Source organism: Schistocerca gregaria, chromosome 4, assembly GCF_023897955.1.
Source record: "Schistocerca gregaria isolate iqSchGreg1 chromosome 4, iqSchGreg1.2, whole genome shotgun sequence".
Lineage (NCBI taxonomy): Eukaryota > Metazoa > Arthropoda > Insecta > Orthoptera > Acrididae > Schistocerca > Schistocerca gregaria.
This window is the reverse complement of record NC_064923.1, coordinates 13,057,561-13,070,729: the sequence shown is the minus strand read 5'-3', so window position 1 is coordinate 13,070,729 and position 13,169 is coordinate 13,057,561. Positions and strand designations below refer to the sequence as shown.

The 13,169-nt window shown below is 46.2% G+C and overlaps 9 non-coding genes across 9 annotated transcripts; all 9 read right to left on the bottom strand.

Annotated features, from left to right (window-relative positions):
- Positions 1-556: 556 nt before the first annotated feature.
- On the bottom strand, positions 557-628 carry Trnat-agu (transfer RNA threonine (anticodon AGU)). The gene has a single exon. It is a non-coding gene; the product is annotated as a tRNA-Thr (tRNA).
- A 1,456-nt stretch (positions 629-2,084) lies between these two features.
- Positions 2,085-2,156, bottom strand: Trnat-agu (transfer RNA threonine (anticodon AGU)). Its single transcript has one exon. It is a non-coding gene; the product is annotated as a tRNA-Thr (tRNA).
- A 1,438-nt stretch (positions 2,157-3,594) lies between these two features.
- Trnat-agu (transfer RNA threonine (anticodon AGU)) lies at positions 3,595-3,666 on the bottom strand. The gene has a single exon. It is a non-coding gene; the product is annotated as a tRNA-Thr (tRNA).
- Positions 3,667-5,116: 1,450 nt separating this feature from the next.
- On the bottom strand, positions 5,117-5,188 carry Trnat-agu (transfer RNA threonine (anticodon AGU)). The gene has a single exon. It is a non-coding gene; the product is annotated as a tRNA-Thr (tRNA).
- Positions 5,189-6,653: 1,465 nt separating this feature from the next.
- Positions 6,654-6,725, bottom strand: Trnat-agu (transfer RNA threonine (anticodon AGU)). The gene has a single exon. It is a non-coding gene; the product is annotated as a tRNA-Thr (tRNA).
- Positions 6,726-8,163: 1,438 nt separating this feature from the next.
- Trnat-agu (transfer RNA threonine (anticodon AGU)) lies at positions 8,164-8,235 on the bottom strand. Its single transcript has one exon. It is a non-coding gene; the product is annotated as a tRNA-Thr (tRNA).
- Positions 8,236-9,688: 1,453 nt separating this feature from the next.
- On the bottom strand, positions 9,689-9,760 carry Trnas-aga (transfer RNA serine (anticodon AGA)). The gene has a single exon. It is a non-coding gene; the product is annotated as a tRNA-Ser (tRNA).
- A 1,447-nt stretch (positions 9,761-11,207) lies between these two features.
- On the bottom strand, positions 11,208-11,279 carry Trnat-agu (transfer RNA threonine (anticodon AGU)). Its single transcript has one exon. It is a non-coding gene; the product is annotated as a tRNA-Thr (tRNA).
- Positions 11,280-12,723: 1,444 nt separating this feature from the next.
- Trnat-agu (transfer RNA threonine (anticodon AGU)) lies at positions 12,724-12,795 on the bottom strand. Its single transcript has one exon. It is a non-coding gene; the product is annotated as a tRNA-Thr (tRNA).
- Positions 12,796-13,169: the final 374 nt, after the last annotated feature.

The following is a 13,169-nucleotide window of genomic DNA, read 5'->3' as shown; positions in this document are numbered from 1 at the left end:
AGGCCACACGGTCACTGACAAACAAGTGGAACTTATATACGACTCATCTCAAAACGCTCACACCACTGAGGAGTTGTGTTTTCGTTCTACACAGACGCTGCCCCTTGCTCTTTCCCACCCATTTGATACATTCAACCTGCTACGAGACCTACCAAATATAGACTGGGAAACTAAACCACACACTTTGTGCATTCGGAAATGTAAGGCAGGGCGTCCCTCGCCGCATTTGCTACGATGTCCATTTGCTACTTCTGCAGAAGTGGCGGCGGCGGCGACGACGACGACGACGACGACGACGACGACGACGACGACGACGACGACGACGACGACAACCGCGGAAGGCTCTGAGATATGTGAGAAATACATCTATAAAATATATTTCAGACTGTCCCATCCCACCTTATGCTGTACCGCTTTGGCAAATGCTTTATCTGCGCCATTCGCCTTAATCACATCTGAGAGTAATTCTTAATAAAACGCCTCTCGCTAATTGTTAGTCATCCCAGATACTGTTTGCTATAAGGCCACGACGCGCAACTGATATCCAAAATTCGTCTGCCTCCTGTGAGGATCGAACTCACGACCCCTGGTTTACTAGACCAGTGCTCTGCCACTGAGCGAAAGAGGCGCGGCCTAGCGTTACTTTTGCGTACTTCATCCTTACGGTCGTCTGGATCATCAGACTTCAGCTGACAACACTTCATATTACCGTCTAATATTTGCAGCTATGGCGACCCATTACTGCTTGCCTACACATCTGACACGTAAAGGAAGTGCTCTCCAAATAACACCACTTGCATTTCAGAACATGTCTTTCACACATGTCTACAAAATCACCTTCACCTTCAAATACAGTTTCGTAGCGACTGACGGAGACGTAGGCAAAGTTTAAAGTTGCTATTTCCATTACATCACGTTAATCAGAAAAACGGTAAGTTACATCTGCAGAGGAACAAAATTCCGTTCCTCTCCACGTGAGGCTCGAACCCACGACCCTGGGATTAAGAGCCCTATGTTCTACCGACTGAGCTAGCCGCGCTGCCTCGGTGAGTATATGCCGGTTAGCACGTCACACAGTACTCGTTTGGTTTGATTGGTCCCATACAGAACCTCCCCATGTTGCCTAATGTTTTCCTAACGTCACACTCGTCACGTAGTTCACTTTTATTTCATAATCATTTCTCAGAGGTAACAGAATTGCATGACAACCTGCAGAGCTAGTTTCGTCAAAATTAACACACATACTTGATGTGACTCATAAGCCGAACGAGTTACTTTCCGACGTTATTTTAGATGTGCAAGTGCCAGTCAAAAACACGCGGCGACGGCAATATTCAAACCAATTCGCTAGTTAACACCGGTCTTGTTGTGCGTGTTTTAAGCTGAAGAGCATCTCAAAGCAGAAAATGGTCAACAGCAACATTCACACGGTTCCGTACTGCTCAAGTGCTACACTAAAACGGTATGTTTCTTTTTCAGATCTGGAAAAACACGACCGAGAGAGGAATCAAACACGCAATCTTCGGATACGAAGTCCGACGCCTTATCCATTAGGCCACACGGTCACTGACAAACAAGTGGAACTTATATACGACTCATCTCAAAACGCTCACACCACTGAGGAGTTGTGTTTTCGTTCTACACAGACGCTGCCCCTTGCTCTTTCCCACCCATTTGATACATTCAACCTGCTACGAGACCTACCAAATATAGACTGGGAAACTAAACCACCCACTTTGTGCATTCGGAAATGTAAGGCAGGGCGTCCCTCGCCGCATTTGCTACGATGTCCATTTGCTACTTCTGCAGAAGTGGCGGCGGCGACGACGACGACGACGACGACGACGACGACGACGACAACCGCGGAAGGCTCTGAGATATGTGAGAAATACATCTATAAAATATATTTCAGACTGTCCCATCCCACCTTATGCTGTACCGCTTTGGCAAATGCTTTATCTGCGCCATTCGCCTTAATCACATCTGAGAGTAATTCTTAATAAAACGCCTCTCGCTAATTGTTAGTCATCCCAGATACTGTTTGCTATAAGGCCACGACGCGCAACTGATATCCAAAATTCGTCTGCCTCCTGTGAGGATCGAACTCACGACCCCTGGTTTACTAGACCAGTGCTCTGCCACTGAGCTAAAGAGGCGCGGCCTAGCGGTACTTTTGCGTACTTCATCCTTACGGTCGTCTGGATTATCAGACTTCAGCTGATAACACTTCATATTACCGTCTAATATTTGCAGCTATGGCGACCCATTACTGCTTGCCTACACATCTGACACGTAAAGGAAGTGCTCTCCAAATAACACCACTTGCATTTCAGAACATGTCTTTCACACATTCCTACAAAATCACCTTCACCTTCAAATACAGTTTCGTAGCGACTGACGGAGACGTAGGCAAAGTTTAAAGTTGCTATTGCCATTACATCACGTTAATCAGAAAAACGGTAAGTTACATCTGCAGAGGAACAAAATTCCGTTCCTCCCCACGTGAGGCTCGAACCCACGACCCTGGGATTAAGAGCCCTATGTTCTACCGACTGAGCTAGCCGCGCTGCCTCGGTGAGTATATGCCGGTTAGCACGTCACACAGTACTCGTTTGGTTTGATTGGTCCCATACAGAACCTCCCCATGTTGCCTAATGTTTTCCTAACGTCACACTCGTCACGTAGTTCACTTTTATTTCATAATCATTTCTGAGAGGTAACAGAATTGCATGACAACCTGCAGAGCTAGTTTCGTCAAAATTAACACACATACTTGATGTGACTCATAAGCCGAACGAGTTACTTTCCGACGTTATTTTAGATGTGCAAGTGCCAGTCAAAAACACGCGGCGACGGCAATATGCAAACCAATTCGCTAGTTAACACCGGTCTTGTTGTGCGTGTTTTAAGCTGAAGAGCATCTCCAAGCAGAAAATGGTCAACAGCAACATTCACACGGTTCCGTACTGCTCAAGTGCTACACTAAAACGGTATGTTTCTTTTTCAGATCTGGAAAAACACGACCGAGAGAGGAATCAAACACGCAATCTTCGGATACGAAGTCCGACGCCTTATCCATTAGGCCACACGGTCACTGACAAACAAGTGGAACTTATATACGACTCATCTCAAAACGCTCACACCACTGAGGAGTTGTGTTTTCGTTCTACACAGACGCTGCCCCTTGCTCTTTCCCACCCATTTGATACATTCAACCTGCTACGAGACCTACCAAATATAGACTGGGAAACTAAACCACCCACTTTGTGCATTCGGAAATGTAAGGCAGGGCGTCCCTCGCCGCATTTGCTACGATGTCCATTTGCTACTTCTGCAGAAGTGGCGGCGGCGACGACGACGACGACGACAACCGCGGAAGGCTCTGAGATATGTGAGAAATACATCTATAAAATATATTTCAGACTGTCCCATCCCACCTTATGCTGTACCGCTTTGGCAAATGCTTTATCTGCGCCATTCGCCTTAATCACATCTGAGAGTAATTCTTAATAAAACGCCTCTCGCTAATTGTTAGTCATCCCAGATACTGTTTGCTATAAGGCCACGACGCGCAACTGATATCCAAAATTGGTCTGCCTCCTGTGAGGATCGAACTCACGACCCCTGGTTTACTAGACCAGTGCTCTGCCACTGAGCGAAAGAGGCGCGGCCTAGCGGTACTTTTGCGTACTTCATCCTTACGGTCGTCTGGATCATCAGACTTCAGCTGACAACACTTCATATTACCGTCTAATATTTGCAGCTATGGCGACCCATTACTGCTTGCCTACACATCTGACACGTAAAGGAAGTGCTCTCCAAATAACACCACTTGCATTTCAGAACATGTCTTTCACACATGTCTACAAAATCACCTTCACCTTCAAATACAGTTTCGTAGCGACTGACGGAGACGTAGGCAAAGTTTAAAGTTGCTATTTCCATTACATCACGTTAATCAGAAAAACGGTAAGTTACATCTGCAGAGGAACAAAATTCCGTTCCTCCCCACGTGAGGCTCGAACCCACGACCCTGGGATTAAGAGCCCTATGTTCTACCGACTGAGCTAGCCGCGCTGCCTCGGTGAGTATATGCCGGTTAGCACGTCACACAGTACTCGTTTGGTTTGATTGGTCCCATACAGAACCTCCCCATGTTGCCTAATGTTTTCCTAACGTCACACTCGTCACGTAGTTCACTTTTATTTCATAATCATTTCTGAGAGGTAACAGAATTGCATGACAACCTGCAGAGCTAGTTTCGTCAAAATTAACACACATACTTGATGTGACTCATAAGCCGAACGAGTTACTTTCCGACGTTATTTTAGATGTGCAAGTGCCAGTCAAAAACACGCGGCGACGGCAATATGCAAACCAATTCGCTAGTTAACACCGGTCTTGTTGTGCGTGTTTCAAGCTCAAGAGCATCTCCAAGCAGAAAATGGTCAACAGCAACGTTCACACGGTTTCGTACTGCTCAAGTGCTACACTAAAACGGTATGTTTCTTTTTCAGATCTGGAAAAACACGACCGAGAGAGGAATCAAACACGCAATCTTCGGATACGAAGTACGACGCCTTATCCATTAGGCCACACGGTCACTGACAAACAAGTGGATCTTATATACGACTCATCTCAAAACGCTCACACCACTGAGGAGTTGTGTTTTCGTTCTACACAGACGCTGCCCCTTGCTCTTTCCCACCCATTTGATACATTCAACCTGCTACGAGACCTACCAAATATAGACTGGGAAACTAAACCACCCACTTTGTGCATTCGGAAATGTAAGGCAGGGCGTCCCTCGCCGCATTTGCTACGATGTCCATTTGCTACTTCTGCAGAAGTGGCGGCGGCGACGACGACGACGACGACGACGACGACGACAACCGCGGAAGGCTCTGAGATATGTGAGAAATACATCTATAAAATATATTTCAGACTGTCCCATCCCACCTTATGCTGTACCGCTTTGGCAAATGCTTTATCTGCGCCATTCGCCTTAATCACATCTGAGAGTAATTCTTAATAAAACGCCTCTCGCTAATTGTTAGTCATCCCAGATACTGTTTGCTATAAGGCCACGACGCGCAACTGATATCCAAAATTCGTCTGCCTCCTGTGAGGATCGAACTCACGACCCCTGGTTTACTAGACCAGTGCTCTGCCACTGAGCGAAAGAGGCGCGGCCTAGCGTTACTTTTGCGTACTTCATCCTTACGGTCGTCTGGATCATCAGACTTCAGCTGACAACACTTCATATTACGGTCTAATATTTGCAGCTATGGCGACCCATTACTGCTTGCCTACACATCTGACACGTAAAGGAAGTGCTCTCCAAATAACACCACTTGCATTTCAGAACATGTCTTTCACACATGTCTACAAAATCACCTTCACCTTCAAATACAGTTTCGTAGCGACTGACGGAGACGTAGGCAAAGTTTAAAGTTGCTATTTCCATTACATCACGTTAATCAGAAAAACGGTAAGTTACATCTGCAGAGGAACAAAATTCCGTTCCTCTCCACGTGAGGCTCGAACCCACGACCCTGGGATTAAGAGCCCTATGTTCTACCGACTGAGCTAGCCGCGCTGCCTCGGTGAGTATATGCCGGTTAGCACGTCACACAGTACTCGTTTGGTTTGATTGGTCCCATACAGAACCTCCCCATGTTGCCTAATGTTTTCCTAACGTCACACTCGTCACGTAGTTCACTTTTATTTCATAATCATTTCTGAGAGGTAACAGAATTGCATGACAACCTGCAGAGCTAGTTTCGTCAAAATTAACACACATACTTGATGTGACTCATAAGCCGAACGAGTTACTTTCCGACGTTATTTTAGATGTGCAAGTGCCAGTCAAAAACACGCGGCGACGGCAATATGCAAACCAATTCGCTAGTTAACACCGGTCTTGTTGTGCGTGTTTCAAGCTCAAGAGCATCTCAAAGCAGAAAATGGTCAACAGCAACATTCACACGGTTCCGTACTGCTCAAGTGCTACACTAAAACGGTATGTTTCTTTTTCAGATCTGGAAAAACACGACCGAGAGAGGAATCAAACACGCAATCTTCGGATACGAAGTCCGACGCCTTATCCATTAGGCCACACGGTCACTGACAAACAAGTGGAACTTATATACGACTCATCTCAAAACGCTCACACCACTGAGGAGTTGTGTTTTCGTTCTACACAGACGCTGCCCCTTGCTCTTTCCCACCCATTTGATACATTCAACCTGCTACGAGACCTACCAAATATAGACTGGGAAACTAAACCACCCACTTTGTGCATTCGGAAATGTAAGGCAGGGCGTCCCTCGCCGCATTTGCTACGATGTCCATTTGCTACTTCTGCAGAAGTGGCGGCGGCGACGACGACGACGACGACGACGACGACGACGACGACGACGACGACAACCGCGGAAGGCTCTGAGATATGTGAGAAATACATCTATAAAATATATTTCAGACTGTCCCATCCCACCTTATGCTGTACCGCTTTGGCAAATGCTTTATCTGCGCCATTCGCCTTAATCACATCTGAGAGTAATTCTTAATAAAACGCCTCTCGCTAATTGTTAGTCATCCCAGATACTGTTTGCTATAAGGCCACGACGCGCAACTGATATCCAAAATTCGTCTGCCTCCTGTGAGGATCGAACTCACGACCCCTGGTTTACTAGACCAGTGCTCTGCCACTGAGCTAAAGAGGCGCGGCCTAGCGGTACTTTTGCGTACTTCATCCTTACGGTCGTCTGGATTATCAGACTTCAGCTGATAACACTTCAGATTACCGTCTAATATTTGCAGCTATGGCGACCCATTACTGCTTGCCTACACATCTGACACGTAAAGGAAGTGCTCTCCAAATAACACCACTTGCATTTCAGAACATGTCTTTCACACATTCCTACAAAATCACCTTCACCTTCAAATACAGTTTCGTAGCGACTGACGGAGACGTAGGCAAAGTTTAAAGTTGCTATTGCCATTACATCACGTTAATCAGAAAAACGGTAAGTTACATCTGCAGAGGAACAAAATTCCGTTCCTCCCCACGTGAGGCTCGAACCCACGACCCTGGGATTAAGAGCCCTATGTTCTACCGACTGAGCTAGCCGCGCTGCCTCGGTGAGTATATGCCGGTTAGCACGTCACACAGTACTCGTTTGGTTTGATTGGTCCCATACAGAACCTCCCCATGTTGCCTAATGTTTTCCTAACGTCACACTCGTCACGTAGTTCACTTTTATTTCATAATCATTTCTGAGAGGTAACAGAATTGCATGACAACCTGCAGAGCTAGTTTCGTCAAAATTAACACACATACTTGATGTGACTCATAAGCCGAACGAGTTACTTTCCGACGTTATTTTAGATGTGCAAGTGCCAGTCAAAAACACGCGGCGACGGCAATATGCAAACCAATTCGCTAGTTAACACCGGTCTTGTTGTGCGTGTTTTAAGCTGAAGAGCATCTCCAAGCAGAAAATGGTCAACAGCAACATTCACACGGTTCCGTACTGCTCAAGTGCTACACTAAAACGGTATGTTTCTTTTTCAGATCTGGAAAAACACGACCGAGAGAGGAATCAAACACGCAATCTTCGGATACGAAGTCCGACGCCTTATCCATTAGGCCACACGGTCACTGACAAACAAGTGGAACTTATATACGACTCATCTCAAAACGCTCACACCACTGAGGAGTTGTGTTTTCGTTCTACACAGACGCTGCCCCTTGCTCTTTCCCACCCATTTGATACATTCAACCTGCTACGAGACCTACCAAATATAGACTGGGAAACTAAACCACCCACTTTGTGCATTCGGAAATGTAAGGCAGGGCGTCCCTCGCCGCATTTGCTACGATGTCCATTTGCTACTTCTGCAGAAGTGGCGGCGGCGACGACGACGACGACGACAACCGCGGAAGGCTCTGAGATATGTGAGAAATACATCTATAAAATATATTTCAGACTGTCCCATCCCACCTTATGCTGTACCGCTTTGGCAAATGCTTTATCTGCGCCATTCGCCTTAATCACATCTGAGAGTAATTCTTAATAAAACGCCTCTCGCTAATTGTTAGTCATCCCAGATACTGTTTGCTATAAGGCCACGACGCGCAACTGATATCCAAAATTCGTCTGCCTCCTGTGAGGATCGAACTCACGACCCCTCGTTTACTAGACCAGTGCTCTGCCACTGAGCGAAAGAGGCGCGGCCTAGCGGTACTTTTGCGTACTTCATCCTTACGGTCGTCTGGATCATCAGACTTCAGCTGACAACACTTCATATTACCGTCTAATATTTGCAGCTATGGCGACCCATTACTGCTTGCCTACACATCTGACACGTAAAGGAAGTGCTCTCCAAATAACACCACTTGCATTTCAGAACATGTCTTTCACACATTCCTACAAAATCACCTTCACCTTCAAATACAGTTTCGTAGCGACTGACGGAGACGTAGGCAAAGTTTAAAGTTGCTATTTCCATTACATCACGTTAATCAGAAAAACGGTAAGTTACATCTGCAGAGGAACAAAATTCCGTTCCTCCCCACGTGAGGCTCGAACCCACGACCCTGGGATTAAGAGCCCTATGTTCTACCGACTGAGCTAGCCGCGCTGCCTCGGTGAGTATATGCCGGTTAGCACGTCACACAGTACTCGTTTGGTTTGATTGGTCCCATACAGAACCTCCCCATGTTGCCTAATGTTTTCCTAACGTCACACTCGTCACGTAGTTCACTTTTATTTCATAATCATTTCTGAGAGGTAACAGAATTGCATGACAACCTGCAGAGCTAGTTTCGTCAAAATTAACACACATACTTGATGTGACTCATAAGCCGAACGAGTTACTTTCCGACGTTATTTTAGATGTGCAAGTGCCAGTCAAAAACACGCGGCGACGGCAATATGCAAACCAATTCGCTAGTTAACACCGGTCTTGTTGTGCGTGTTTTAAGCTGAAGAGCATCTCAAAGCAGAAAATGGTCAACAGCAACATTCACACGGTTCCGTACTGCTCAAGTGCTACACTAAAACGGTATGTTTCTTTTTCAGATCTGGAAAAACACGACCGAGAGAGGAATCAAACACGCAATCTTTGGATACGAAGTCCGACGCCTTATCCATTAGGCCACACGGTCACTGACAAACAAGTGGAACTTATATACGACTCATCTCAAAACGCTCACACCACTGAGGAGTTGTGTTTTCGTTCTACACAGACGCTGCCCCTTGCTCTTTCCCACCCATTTGATACATTCAACCTGCTACGAGACCTACCAAATATAGACTGGGAAACTAAACCACCCACTTTGTGCATTCGGAAATGTAAGGCAGGGCGTCCCTCGCCGCATTTGCTACGATGTCCATTTGCTACTTCTGCAGAAGTGGCGGCGGCGACGACGACGACGACGACGACGACGACGACGACAACCGCGGAAGGCTCTGAGATATGTGAGAAATACATCTATAAAATATATTTCAGACTGTCCCATCCCACCTTATGCTGTACCGCTTTGGCAAATGCTTTATCTGCGCCATTCGCCTTAATCACATCTGAGAGTAATTCTTAATAAAACGCCTCTCGCTAATTGTTAGTCATCCCAAATACTGTTTGCTATAAGGCCACGACGCGCAACTGATATCCAAAATTCGTCTGCCTCCTGTGAGGATCGAACTCACGACCCCTGGTTTTCTAGACCAGTGCTCTGCCACTGAGCTAAAGAGGCGCGGCCTAGCGGTACTTTTGCGTACTTCATCCTTACGGTCGTCTGGATCATCAGACTTCAGCTGACAACACTTCATATTACCGTCTAATATTTGCAGCTATGGCGACCCATTACTGCTTGCCTACACATCTGACACGTAAACGAAGTGCTCTCCAAATAACACCACTTGCATTTCAGAACATGTCTTTCACACATGTCTACAAAATCACCTTCACCTTCAAATACAGTTTCGTAGCGACTGACGGAGACGTAGGCAAAGTTTAAAGTTGCTATTTCCATTACATCACGTTAATCAGAAAAACGGTAAGTTACATCTGCAGAGGAACAAAATTCCATTCCTCCCCACGTGGGGATAGAACCCACGACCCTGGGATTAAGAGCCTTATGTTCTACCGACTGAGCTAGCCGCGCTGCCTCGGTGAGTATATGCCGGTTAGCACGTCACACAGTACTCGTTTGGGTTGATTGGTCCCATACAGAACCTCCCCATGTTGCCTAATGTTTTCCTAACGTCACACTCGTCACGTAGTTCACTTTTATTTCATAATCATTTCTGAGAGGTAACAGAATTGCATGACAACCTGCAGAGCTAGTTTCGTCAAAATTAACACACATACTTGATGTGACTCATAAGCCGAACGAGTTACTTTCCGACGTTATTTTAGATGTGCAAGTGCCAGTCAAAAACACGCGGCGACGGCAATATGCAAACCAATTCGCTAGTTAACACCGGTCTTGTTGTGCGTGTTTTAAGCTGAAGAGCATCTCAAAGCAGAAAATGGTCAACAGCAACATTCACACGGTTCCGTACTGCTCAAGTGCTACACTAAAACGGTATGTTTCTTTTTCAGATCTGGAAAAACACGACCGAGAGAGGAATCAAACACGCAATCTTCGGATACGAAGTCCGACGCCTTATCCATTAGGCCACACGGTCACTGACAAACAAGTGGAACTTATATACGACTCATCTCAAAACGCTCACACCACTGAGGAGTTGTGTTTTCGTTCTACACAGACGCTGCCCCTTGCTCTTTCCCACCCATTTGATACATTCAACCTGCTACGAGACCTACCAAATATAGACTGGGAAACTAAACCACCCACTTTGTGCATTCGGAAATGTAAGGCAGGGCGTCCCTCGCCGCATTTGCTAAGATGTCCATTTGCTACTTCTGCAGAAGTGGCGGCGGCGACGACGACGACAACGACGACGACGACAACCGCGGAAGGCTCTGAGATATGTGAGAAATACATCTATAAAATATATTTCAGACTGTCCCATCCCACCTTATGCTGTACCGCTTTGGCAAATGCTTTATCTGCGCCATTCGCCTTAATCACATCTGAGAGTAATTCTTAATAAAACGCCTCTCGCTAATTGTTAGTCATCCCAGATACTGTTTGCTATAAGGCCACGACGCGCAACTGATATCCAAAATTGGTCTGCCTCCTGTGAGGATCGAACTCACGACCCCTGGTTTACTAGACCAGTGCTCTGCCACTGAGCGAAAGAGGCGCGGCCTAGCGGTACTTTTGCGTACTTCATCCTTACGGTCGTCTGGATCATCAGACTTCAGCTGACAACACTTCATATTACCGTCTAATATTTGCAGCTATGGCGACCCATTACTGCTTGCCTACACATCTGACACGTAAAGGAAGTGCTCTCCAAATAACACCACTTGCATTTCAGAACATGTCTTTCACACATGTCTACAAAATCACCTTCACCTTCAAATACAGTTTCGTAGCGACTGACGGAGACGTAGGCAAAGTTTAAAGTTGCTATTTCCATTACATCACGTTAATCAGAAAAACGGTAAGTTACATCTGCAGAGTAACAAAATTCCGTTCCTCCCCACGTGAGGCTCGAACCCACGACCCTGGGATTAAGAGCCCTATGTTCTACCGACTGAGCTAGCCGCGCTGCCTCGGTGAGTATATGCCGGTTAGCACGTCACACAGTACTCGTTTGGTTTGATTGGTCCCATACAGAACCTCCCCATGTTGCCTAATGTTTTCCTAACGTCACACTCGTCACGTAGTTCACTTTTATTTCATAATCATTTCTGAGAGGTAACAGAATTGCATGACAACCTGCAGAGCTAGTTTCGTCAAAATTAACACACATACTTGATGTGACTCATAAGCCGAACGAGTTACTTTCCGACGTTATTTTAGATGTGCAAGTGCCAGTCAAAAACACGCGGCGACGGCAATATGCAAACCAATTCGCTAGTTAACACCGGTCTTGTTGTGCGTGTTTCAAGCTCAAGAGCATCTCCAAGCAGAAAATGGTCAACAGCAACGTTCACACGGTTTCGTACTGCTCAAGTGCTACACTAAAACGGTATGTTTCTTTTTCAGATCTGGAAAAACACGACCGAGAGAGGAATCAAACACGCAATCTTCGGATACGAAGTACGACGCCTTATCCATTAGGCCACACGGTCACTGACAAACAAGTGGATCTTATATACGACTCATCTCAAAACGCTCACACCACTGAGGAGTTGTGTTTTCGTTCTACACAGACGCTGCCCCTTGCTCTTTCCCACCCATTTGATACATTCAACCTGCTACGAGACCTACCAAATATAGACTGGGAAACTAAACCACCCACTTTGTGCATTCGGAAATGTAAGGCAGGGCGTCCCTCGCCGCATTTGCTACGATGTCCATTTGCTACTTCTGCAGAAGTGGCGGCGGCGACGACGACGACGACGACGACGACAACCGCGGAAGGCTCTGAGATATGTGAGAAATACATCTATAAAATATATTTCAGACTGTCCCATCCCACCTTATGCTGTACCGCTTTGGCAAATGCTTTATCTGCGCCATTCGCCTTAATCACATCTGAGAGTAATTCTTAATAAAACGCCTCTCGCTAATTGTTAGTCATCCCAGATACTGTTTGCTATAAGGCCACGACGCGCAACTGATATCCAAAGTTCGTCTGCCTCCTGTGAGGATCGAACTCACGACCCATGGTTAACTAGACCAGTGCTCTGCCACTGAGCTAAGGAGGCGTGGCCTAGCGGTACTTTTGCGTACTTCATCCTTACGGTCGTCTGGATCATCAGACTTCAGCTGACAACACTTCATATTACCGTCTAATATTTGCAGCTATGGCGACCCATTACTGCTTGGCTACACATCTGACACGTAAAGGAAGTGCTCTCCAAATAACACCACTTGCATTTCAGAACATGTCTTTCACACATGTCTACAAAATCACTTTCACCTTCAAATACAGTTTCGTAGCGACTGACGGAGACGTAGGCAAAGTTTAAAGTTGCTATTTCCATTACATCACGTTAATGAGAAAAACGGTAAGTTACATCTGCAGAGGAACAAAATTCCGTTCCTCCCCACGTGAGGCTCGAACCCACGACCCTGGGAT